The sequence below is a fragment of the Pyrgilauda ruficollis genome, unplaced genomic scaffold (assembly GCF_017590135.1).
Source record: "Pyrgilauda ruficollis isolate IOZ18807 unplaced genomic scaffold, ASM1759013v1 scaffold17, whole genome shotgun sequence".
Taxonomy (NCBI): Eukaryota; Metazoa; Chordata; class Aves; order Passeriformes; family Passeridae; genus Pyrgilauda; species Pyrgilauda ruficollis.
The window spans coordinates 4,979,645-4,991,486 of NW_024515875.1; positions in this window are offsets into that span (position 1 = coordinate 4,979,645).

An 11,842-nucleotide genomic window follows, 5' to 3' on the forward strand; every position below is an offset into this window, starting at 1 on the left:
ATAGCCTTTATTATCCAGGAAAGAGTCAGGAGAAGAGCATGTCAGAAGCATGTAGATATGCAGGAGGAGTGTCTCCCTGCTAGCCACAAGCAGGGAGTACACACCAGGATCAAGGCAGAGAGAGAGAAAAGTATTTTTGACATCCTTAAGAGATCCAGGGGCAGATGTTTTTTATGCAGCAATGACTGAAAATATCCACAGAAGTAGAGAAATTTCAAGAGGCACACTCCACTGAGAATCACTGGCAAACAAAGAATTGTGAAGGTTTTCTCTTGTTTGGTCTTATTTGAAACAGCCCATATACAGGCCTTCAGCACTTAAGCAATCAAAACATCTAAGCTGTTTGCAGAAGCTATCCTTATGTTTTACTGCCAGGCAACTGAGATTGTGGTTTTTTGCTTCCTTTAGTCTGTGCCTAACCCACCTTTACTGGAAACACAGTGGTGAGAGAGTGGAAACAATTTAACAGGATTCACAAAGAAAGGAATGGTGCTATACTAAACCTGACTCATGGTAAACCCACTAAGCCCTGTGGAAAGCCTTAGTTATGGTTTTAGGACCTTAGATTTGGTATTGAAAAATATGCCAAGAATAGCTCAAAAATGAGGCAATTTCTGCCTTACTGAGGATTTTCCATTGATAATTCCTGTGCAAGGTCTGCCAGTATCTGATATTCTTAGCCTACTGTATGAATGCTATCTGGAGCACTACCTTCTGTCCTGTGCTTTTCATTCGCTCACTTCTGGACACAGTCCAGTGTCCCTGATGCCCCTCCATTGATTTAAACTTGAACTGGATTAAGCCCAGCAGTTGCCTAAGCATATTAATTTCATGGTTGTTTGTGGTTATGTTTTGGACATTATAAGGGTACTGACTGTTATAAATATCTTTATAGTTTAGCCTTATAAAAATGCAGTGCCTTTATCATGTTCTCATATTTTTATTACTATCATTACTGAGTTACCCTTCTAACTTTTAAACCACTCTGTGGTTTAAAAGTAGAAAAACCTCCTTAGTAAAACATAGCAGCCTCCTCCATAGTAGAGTATGATTTAATGAGAAATCTTTAGCTATGGAGCACTATGACTTGGCTTGTGAGCATTTAGCCAAATCCACTAGCCAGTGCCAGTCCTAGCACGTGGGTCCTAGGTCACAGTACTCCCCACTCAGAAGTTTCTCTAAGCTCTGTGAGAAGCTGTGCTAACAGGGAGCTAAAAAAGGTTAATATTTTCTTGGCTACCATATCAAGCAGCTTTACATCAACATCTTCAAGTTACATCTAGCCTTGACCTTCAGCATCTGAATTGGGACTTTCCAGACTGATGTTCTTTAAATGAACAGTATCAAGAGTTTAGAGCCAAGAGTCTGGTCTCTTTTGTTTGGGCTACTATAGAAAATGCACATAGAATTGCACTGTGTGTTAAAAGAACCACACAGTCCAAGTGCCCAGTTAAGTGTCTTGGCACATCCCTTCAACCTCCACCAAGCAGCTGTTTCAGTCAGACATATCTGATTTCTGTATGTGTAGGAACTTTCCATGAAAATCCAGACTAATTTTTGCTTGCTGGACATAAACTCACATGTTCAGTTGCTGTTGGCTCCAACCTTAAAATTCAACAAGGTTCTCAGGCCTTGGTTTTACAGGTATTCCCAGGGCTAGTGGTCTGGTTCAGGCTGTGCACCAGACAGCAGTGGTTAGGATTAAGAACCAGTTTCCAGCCTTCCACAGCCTGATTTAATAAGAATTTGCCTTCCCCTTTTCCACTTCCAGTCTGCATTGCTCATTTTGTTGAAGCCCATCTCCTCCACATGAAAAACTTGATCTTTGTCAAAGCAAATTACTTTTTACTGCTGAAAATATGAATTGTCAAGCTGCTTTCTCTGTCTTTGGGGTCTTAGTGCTGTTGTTAATCTGGTCATGGGTGATATGTCTGGCAGCTCCCTAGATCAGTGTCTATAAAGCATTTTAATCCAAGTCACACTTTGATCCTTCAAGAACATTTTCCCTCCTTGCAGTAGTGGAGGGATGCAGTGGTAGCTGGGGAAGGTGTCCTTTGTACTGTGTGTGTTCCTTGCAGTACTTTAGCTGTTGCTATTCCGTGGATGCAAAGTGCAGCCCTAGTAACTTAGGGACAGCAGAGTAGCTCCACCCCTCTGTCCTGAAAGATCCTAGCCACTCTAGAAAATTTGTACCTGGAATGACTGAAAAAGATGATGCTTGCCTAGACCACCAGTGCAGCTTATCTCTTCAGCACGTGTCCAGAAGACTGTAGAAAACCAAGTCCTTTTTCCAGCTGGCTCATTGACACCATCTGCATCTGGTACCTGACCTGGCAACAAAAGTCATGGTGGGTGTGCTGGCCACATGAGATGTAATGTGCTTTGACTCCCAGAAGACAAATCCATCTTTGATAGGTAAGAAATGGTCACCTGAACAGGGAACTTAGTGCTGTTTGGTGCTTTGTGGTGTCTGTGCTAATTGTGAAAACGCCATGCTGCTGAGTTGGCTCTGGAGGGACTCAGTGCAGAGCCCTGAGGAGCCAGGCAGGATGCTCTTGGTATCACTACTTTGGGCAAACACAAAATGCCAGAATGTGGAGCCAGCACACTCACACTGAGATTCATCTGATCTGATTCATATTTATAGAGGTCTCCCAGCCTTCTCCTTGTCCTAGTATCTTAGAGCCTCGCTGTTGTCATTACATTTATTTGTGCATGATGCCACTGATGATTTCTATCCCTGACTAATGGAAAGAGAGATGAGATTCAGAGAGACACAGTGCATGTTTCACATGTCCAAAATACACGTGAAACAAAGCACAGTCTTAGTGTTGACTGAGCTATCCTGAAATCAGGCAAGCTGTGTTAGCTGAAGTATGTGCTTGGATTAATTAGCAGCCTGGGCACAATGAAAGTATTGCTTTGAAAATAATGTTAGCATCTCTGTGTGTGGCTTTTAAGCACATCATCCTGCTTAAAGTTCCTAGAATTGACCTTCAGTCCTATTCTGCAATGTGTCACGAGAGCATAAGTGACATAAGTGACCCTCCTATCCCCACATAAAAGGTGGATGGATGATCAGGAACTGCTCAATTCCTGGGTAGCACTTGAACCACCGGGCATTCTGTCCATAAAGACTATTCATAGGGGTACTGTTCATGGTGACTTATAAAAGGGTTTTTTGTGGGGCTAATTACATGTCAGTCCTGCTGTGGATGCTTATTTCCCCAGATTCCTTTATTTTGTGAAGGTTTCTTTCTTACACCCACTCTTTCCCCTCTTTCTTTTTGCTGTGAAACATTATGTGGCATGACTCAGACTTTTTTTCTTTTGCCTTGCATAGCATCCAAGATGCAAATTGCAGCTTGAACAGCTTGTTGGAGCATAATGCTCTAAACAGAATAATGGATTTGTTCCCTCAGTTGAAGGAGTAAGCAAGAATCAGTTAAAAGCTTCTGCCGAGGTGAAGCCTAGTAGATGACATGGATGTTTCTGCACTGTACTTTCAGCCCAACAGCTCCCTAAGGAAAAGGTCATTGGATTATTTTCTGGAATTATCTTCAGGTTTTTTATCCTGTACCCACACATGCACTCTAGTTTTTAAGATTTCAAACAATTAATTGTTTCTCTAGCAAAGCCTCATGATGAATATTCCCTCTTGATTTGTTTCTAATTGGAGTGTTCCTACATCATCAGTATGCTCATACATAATTTAAAGAAAACATCAGCTCTCTTCCTACTGTCAGTTGGCTGCACATGGGTTTAGAGCACATACCTCACCTGTCCTTCTTCCTGTGAGGGTTTATTCTATTTCAGACTGGCTCTGGCTTTCAAATATAAGGACCATGGGACCACGGCCATTGCACTAAGCTGATGCTTATAATGAGGCAAATGTCACCTTCTAATCCTCTCCCATCCTCTATCAATCTCAATTTCTAACAGGTTTTTTCACTGTCTATGCAGAAATCAAGAAAGTACAGTATCACATGAGGGGTGAGGATTGAAGAACAGTGGAGGTTTTTCTGCATTTTATCATGCATGGTGCACCATAGAGCAGCACCTTTCAACACGCAAGTAAATGCTGAGCAAGCTAGCTGGGATACAGAAATGTACCTGATCATGGTAGAACGGGCTTATTCCTTCTCCTCTAAAAGAGTGTCAAACAGCATTAGGCTTTCTATCAGGAAGATCTAGGTCTCAGCAGCAAGGGAGACCCATTAGTAGAAAATAGTCTGTTTTCTGGTTACAGCTTTTTCTGAAGCACTAGGTGGTTTTTAATTAAGTTAACAGGAGAATTGTAATCAAATCCTTGGTATTATGCTCTGGCCAACTGGAACTAGACTACTCTCAAGTTCATTTTGAGATATTCTAGTGTGTCAGCACCGCACTGCAGTCTACTCTCTGTTATGGCTAAGACCCTTGCTGACAAAAGGAGACAAAGGAAAATTCCAGCATGGGAATTCAGGTGTGTCTTGCATAGCTCGTCTTTTTTACCCAGGATGTTTGGCTCTATGGATGCATTTATATTTTGAAATTTAATTCTGTTCATCCCACACTGCTTTATTACTCTCTTTGTTTATTTGGTAAGTTCTTCCAAGAAACAGATCGAAGACTGAATCAATTTTTTAATACAACAAGCAGGAGAATAATACATATCAGTTTCTTGCTCTTTCTTTCTGCTTGATCAAAAGGCTTAATTCATTAATACATCCATGCTGTAAACTTTCAGCTCACAAACATGTAACAACAGCTCATTATCTTTTCAGGTATTCATACAGCACATTATGGAAATATGTTATTAACTTTATTGAATATGTAGATAGAATTTGAGTGTTGTGGTACAAGTGACTATATCTGACTTTGCATAGTTGTTTAAATCTAACTCAAATAATGAGATCAATAGGCACAACAAATGGAGAACAAGTGCACACATATACTGTTTAAGTAGGCTGATATCCTCCTATGAAAAGTCACCTGCATGGTAGGTGAAGGGAAGGTGGTAGGTGTATTTTTCTCCACTTTAATAAGGCTTTTGGCTCTGCCCTCCACAACTTCCTTTTGGGCAAGTTGCCCATCTGTGAGATGAATGGATTCATGGTGTGCTGGGTGGTGAACTGGCTGAAAAGAAAAGCTCAGGTGGTTGTAGTGAATGGGGTTACATCTGGCTGGAGACCAGGCACCAGCAGTGTTCCTCAGGGTTCAGTCCTAGGGTCAGTGCTGTTCAATATATTTATCAATGGTCTGGATACAGGAGTTAAATGTACAATTAGCATGTTCTCCAACAATACCAAACTGGGAGGTGCTGTTCACTCTCTTCAGGGACAAGAGACTTGCAGAGCGATCTAAATAGACTGGAGCATTGGACTGTGATTAATTGGATGAAATTTAAGAAGCTGAAATGCTGGATTCTGCATGCTGGGATGGAGGGATAAATTAGGAGATTTCACTGTTGATGCTAATGCTTTTACATTAGTAATGTTTCATCTTTTTAGTTGTTACCGTGGTGTGAGGGGAAAGCGGATAAAATGACATCTTGGGGGGCTTGACAGGAGCCTGGTAAAACTCATTCCCTTGGGTTTAGGCAGAGCACAGAGGCTGGATGGAACAGTGGCAGTGACATACCTAGGTCCTGAGCAAGCAGTGTGGCCAGTGGGGAGGTGCCCTCCTGTTGCTGAGGAACTCTGTCCATTTGTACCAGACAGGGCACCAGGGGCTGGTTGTGTTTAACAGAGAAAAGTAATGACCTGAACCCATGATATGCATTTCTTGCTGGTGATCCTGAGACTGTGCTGTATGTGTATGAAGTGGGTGCAAAGCACCAAAGCACTCTCAGTCACCATTTAAAATTAATGTCATGGAGATCTACATATTTACTGTGCCTGCCAAACAGCACTTAATTACTCAGAGCCCTTTTCCTCTTGTCTGCTTTGTTAAATAATGCAGAAGGTAACTGCAAATGATGGCTCAGGTTATTGGGCTGTGGAGTGCAATGTTTGCTGTGCTGCAGTGTTAAGTGCAGAGTCTGTGACGTGTGCGCTGTAGTTCCCATCTGCATCAAAGGCAGATGTCAGAGGCACCTGGAAAGAAGGTAATGTTAAACCAGCCAAAGAGCAAACTGCAAGTTTTGATGCTATAAAGGTTCAGATTTAACATTTCCAAGCAGTACGGAAGGACGTTTACATCAGTCTTGTCTCATGTAATTCTCTTTCTGAATTGTAATTAAATATGTTGGAGTAGGTGACTTTTCCCAAACCAGTGTGGCACAATTAGCAAATAATATCCTTGGGGAAAAAATTATTCCTGATGATGCTACACTTCAGTGTAAGAACTACAAGTCTGTTACAATTCAGTGACTATTTCATTGCTGATTTTAAATTAGTTTTATGGTCATAAGTCAGTTTTTAGAAGAGAAGTGGCAGCAGCTAGAGTTACTTATGCCCTTTATTGCTTGCCTCAGCAATACAGCTGTTGTTGAATAAGCCACAGACACTCAGCAGTTCTCCTAGACACCAAGGAGGTCCCCTAGGACCTAGGGGAAGCCAGACATATGAGACAGAAAAGTGCTTTCTTATACAGATAATAGTTTCTTCAAGGCCACTGCAAATTCTCCATCAGTGTCAAATTCACTCTGAATAAGTAAATAAAGATAAATAAAGAAGGAATTATTATTACATCTAACTTTCCAGGTAAGATCATGGTCTGAATTTATTTATTTATTCTAGCAGGATCTTCTTTTGGTGATGAATATATCTGTTTCCAAGGCAAAGCTTGTTCACTTTAACAGGGGTCTGAACCCAAGCCAGAGTCTGAAGTAACTTCAATCTTTCAAGTAATTTGAGCAATATGTTTATATTAACTGACGCAAAACCTTGTATGCAGCCTCACACAACCATGGAAAAATAGAATTTCAGTTTAGAGGCCATAGGTTGTGCCAAAGGCCCATTTTCATTAGTTTGTTGAGATTTTATTTGCTTTTGTTCTTTTCTTGCCACTTTCTTAATCTGTGATCACATCTCCTCCTTCCACTTATGCTTCATTGTTAACTTATTTCTTCAGTTCTCATTTCTCTGTTTTCTTTGGTCAAGGGTTAAGAGCTCTAAACACAGATTAAAATATTTATATCAACATTATCAGTTGGTTCTGCTTCAATTGCCAACTCCTCTGCTTTTCAAGGATGATATTTGATGTACTGTGCTGGCTTTTTTCTTTTCAAAGTTATTTGGGGAGCTTTCTCCAAACTCTTTGCTGGTATTAAATTATCTTAGTCATCTCATCTCTTATCATAGAGGAGCATGCACTTATTTTAAGAAATTACATAATGGCATATTCTTCAGGTGGCTTTATATCTCTTTCACTGTTTTCACACTGGTTCTTGTCATTTCCCTCATTTTTCTCTGAGATAGAACCATCTCTTGTGCACTTTCATGTATTCTTCATGATTTGGGATGATCTCTTTGGGATCAGGTTATTCAGTGTGATGACTTGTTCAGGCAAGACTTGGAAAATTTGACCCTGCAGATAGACTAAAACTCTCACTCTACAAAAATGTAGTGTGACCTTTTTTGGTATACTGAGATTTATCTATGACAAGGCTTTAATGCTAAGCTTAGCAAAACTTTTTTTACTTTTCTTAAATGATTGAAAGATAACCTAAGGCAAAGTGAGTCATGGTCTTCATGAGGTTAAGTCAGATTTTTCAAGCAGGATAGAAGGGAATATACTGTTTCAATTGGAAGTGACCTACAATGACCATCCAGTGCAATGACCTGACCAATTCCCGGCTTTTATGTCTTAAGAATGTATGTACAGAATATGTGCTGCCTTGGTCATTCATGTGTCTGTTGGCACACTCTTTTGATTGATTCCCTCTAACTTGAGTTCCATTTTATCCAGTATTCCTTGCAGAGATATATCAGAAATCCTGAGATCCTGAAAAGTATTTACATGCATGACTCTTAAGGCTGAATTCAGTTGAATTTGGCCAAGCTTCACAAGCTGGTGAGACTGAAATGGTTGTTGTTCAGGTATGGAGCTCAGAAAGACAAAGACAAGCCTGTTGTCTCTGATCTGCAGGCACTTTTTTTAGACTTTTATTTTCAGCATGTGGGCAGTCCGTGCCTTTTCTAAACTTCTCAATCATAGGTCCAGCTTACTATTCAGGACATTAGCTGAACACATACCAGAACCCTGAAATCTGAGAAAAAAAGTAGCTGTTCCCCATGTAACTACTCTGTCTTGAAAAGCAAATCTAAGCACAAGCACTGTTTTATGTTTGATAATGTGTTATTAGCAGAACTCCTCCTGCCTACAGTTCACGCCAACAACTCTGGCACAAAGTGCCACTACTAGTGATGTTCATACTCTCTGATTGCAAACACTACTGTAGCCTTAAAGATGCAGGCCAGCACAGTAACCTGTTGCTAATGCCATAAATATGTACTTGAAATCAAGTTTTAAAATAGAAAAAAATCAGTGTCCGTGCATTAAGGGTCAAACCTAAGTAAGTTTTCCAAAGAGCTGTCTAGTCTTCTGCCATATCTTCGGTTCACCCACAGACTGGTTTCCCTTCGGCTTTGTTGACATTTCTCTGCTTAGGTAATGCCATGACTCTCTGCCAGGTTATCTCATATGACAAAATCCTTATTACTGGACTGGAAGAGGCTAAAAGGTCTCTCTTGATCTTACACGAAAGAAGCCTTATTTCAACATGGCTACAGGTTTGTTATTTCTGTTTTCATCAGTGCTATGTTGCCAAGGTGTATTTATCATGAGTTTCATAGTATTTGATGTCCTGAAAAACAGGACCTAAAATATAAAAACAAAGTGCTGATGTCCCAGCTCTCATTTTCAGGTGGTTATACAAGAATCTCAGCCTTCACTTAAGAAACAAGGCTCAGCATTGTTGAGAAGTAATTGGAAACACTGTTTGAACACTTGAAAATTACTGAAAGTGAAAAATACTGGAAGGGCTTATATACTCTTCAAATTGAGAAATCAGAATATCTTTAAAAACAGAGCTCATTCTTTTTATTTTTTAACAGAAGTCCCATGGCTTTTAAGTTACTCTTGAGATTTAGGAACAAGAGCAGTCAAGTCCTTCTCTTTGTCTGTTTTCCCTAATCACTTACGCTGTTCCGTTATTCAAACCTGTCCTCAAGCTGAGTGGATTGAATGGAGGATGTGGGTTTGTCTTAGCACCTGCCTTTGCTGAGTTTCAAGTTAAAGGAGACGCACAAAGGGAGTCTGGTGCCTGTTGGTGTTTCTCTTCCACAGCCAAGCCACCTTACTTCACCTTTTATATTTCCATTTAGAAAAGCTCAAAAGGTTCTATCTGTTTCTTGAAGTTTGCTGTGTTTCCCTGTGTGAATGAAAAGATTTTCCTGCCCTAGTTTATTAAAAAAAAATTGCTGACAAGTGTGCCATCTGCAGCCCTTGTAGCATGGCTAGGGCAATGCTCAGTATTTACAAGGGAATGTTTTTCTCTCAGATATTTGAATTCAATCCATACTGTTGTTATTTATTAAATAAATAAAACTTTATTTCCTGATGTCTTATTTATTAAAGACTGAGGATTTATTTAAAATGTTAAGCTTTGTGTTTACTCTCAGGTTAGGGATGACTTTTACTCCATATAGTACAAGTGCAGGTGTGATGCTTCTGTGCCTTGGAGCACAGGAGAATGAAGAGGTGCAGTGGGCTCCCTGCACTCAGCATCTGTGCTGGGCTGTACTTGGTCTGGCTGGGCACAACTCTTCATTTCCCTGCAATGGCATCTGATTTGTGCCAGCAGGAGTGAAAGGTGGCTTAGGTTTGGTGTCCTGAGGTGTCCTAAGCAGGTTGAAAGGCTCACTTTCCCAGAATGGCTTTAGGAAAGTTAAAGCAAACTTGATGAGGTTTTGAAGCAGGCAAGCTTTTGTGGGACAGGCTCATCATCACCTCACTCTGTGCTAAGGAATTTGGGCTGGAATCTTAACAGCTTTGGAGCAGTGTTTTCCCATACAGAAGGGTTAAGTCAACATTAAAAGTGGATACTGCAACTTAAATAAAAACTTATATAAGGGCTCAGTTTAGTTCCTAGTTTTGCTAACTAGTTGTCTTAGGACTTCATGGGAACCACTCTTTCTCTGCCTCTGTTCTGTTTTCGGGTTTTTTCTGGTCCATATCCCATTTCTGCCTTCCCCCAAGATACATTCCATTTCCCACCCACGCCTTTCCTCATCTGAGAATTACTTAACTTTCTGAAGAGGAGTCCTGTGAAATGTATCCTACACAGATGCACTGCTAGGGTGGAGCTGGGAATAGACCATGGGTGGAAACAAGGGACTGTGGGGAGATAGAATATAAGAAAATAAAGATAGTGCAGAAAGTAATCTCACCCCTAAGGAGTTGCAGCTGGGCTAATTACTAAAGATTAGGAACAGGCCAGACTTTAACAGGCCACAGCTGTAACCAATGAGAAGAAGAGTGCTATAAAAGAGTGGGTTGGCTGGTTGAGAGGGCAACTGGAGTTAGTTGGCTACTGTGAGGAAGAAAGAGACAGTGCTCTGAAGAGCTGCCCACAAAACCACACCAAGAAGGTATGAAACTTATTTAATAAGGAGACAACAATATGGAACTTTTGCAATAATATGACAGCAATTGGTGACCCTGACATGATGCGGGGGGAAAAAGGACTAAACACTAAACTATATGACTCCATGGATTCAGGAAAATACTAAACTATATGACCTGTGGATTTGGGAAAAAGGACTCAAATACTCAACTATATGACCCCGTGAATTTGGGAAAAGGGACCTAAATACTAAATTATATTACCCTGTGGTGATTTGGAAAAAGGACTTAAGTATCAACCAACATAATCCTGTGGTGATTCAAGAAAGAAGACTTAAATATTAAGCAACGTGATCCCATGGCTAGTTGAGAAAGAACTGCATGAGGAAAAGCAACAAAACTGAAAGAAGGATGGGAGAATTTACTTTAGTAACTGTGAGAACTGGAAAAAGAAAAGTTCTATTATTCAGTACATTGAGTTTGAGTAGTGAAGCATATTAATTGCAGCTATTATTGTTTGTTAAGCATGAGTATAAAAGATTTTTAAAATAAGGACTTTGTAAACTGAAAAGCTGCAAAACTGAACCAACACTTAGAAATATATATTCTTACTGTAATATGTTGTTTGAACATTTGTATAACTATTAGTTCTAAATGAAATATATGAATGTGTCATAATGTTAATTTACTTGAACATGTCTTTCTAGAAATGCTGTAACTCTGTAATTAAAAGAAAAAGGGGGAATTGTGGGGGGATAGAATGTAAGAAAATAAATGTAGATGTGAGATTACTTTCTGCACTAAGGAGTTGCAGCTGAGCCAGTTACTAAAGATTTGGAACAGGCCACAGCTGTAACCAATGAGAAGAAGTGTGTTATAATCAATGAGAAGAAGAGTGCTATAAAAGAGGGCAACTGGAGTCAGTTGGCTACTGTAAGGAAGAAAGAGTCAGTGCTCTGAAGAGCTGCCCACGAAACCACACCAAGAAGGTATGAAACTTATTAAATAAGGAGACAACAATATGGAACTTTTGCGATAATGTGACAAGGGACAGGGATGAAGGAGAACAGAAGCATGAGCCAGCAGTGTGCCCAGGTGACCAAAAAGACCAATGGCGTCCTGGTCTGTATAAACAACATTGTTTCAAGCAGTACTAAGGAAGTGACTGTCCCTCAGTACTTGACACCAGTGAAGTTGCACCTCAGATTCCATGTCCAGTTCTGGGCCCCTCATGAGAAGAAATATGTTGAGATCCTGGAGTCAGTCCAGAGAAGGGCAATGGAGCTGGTGA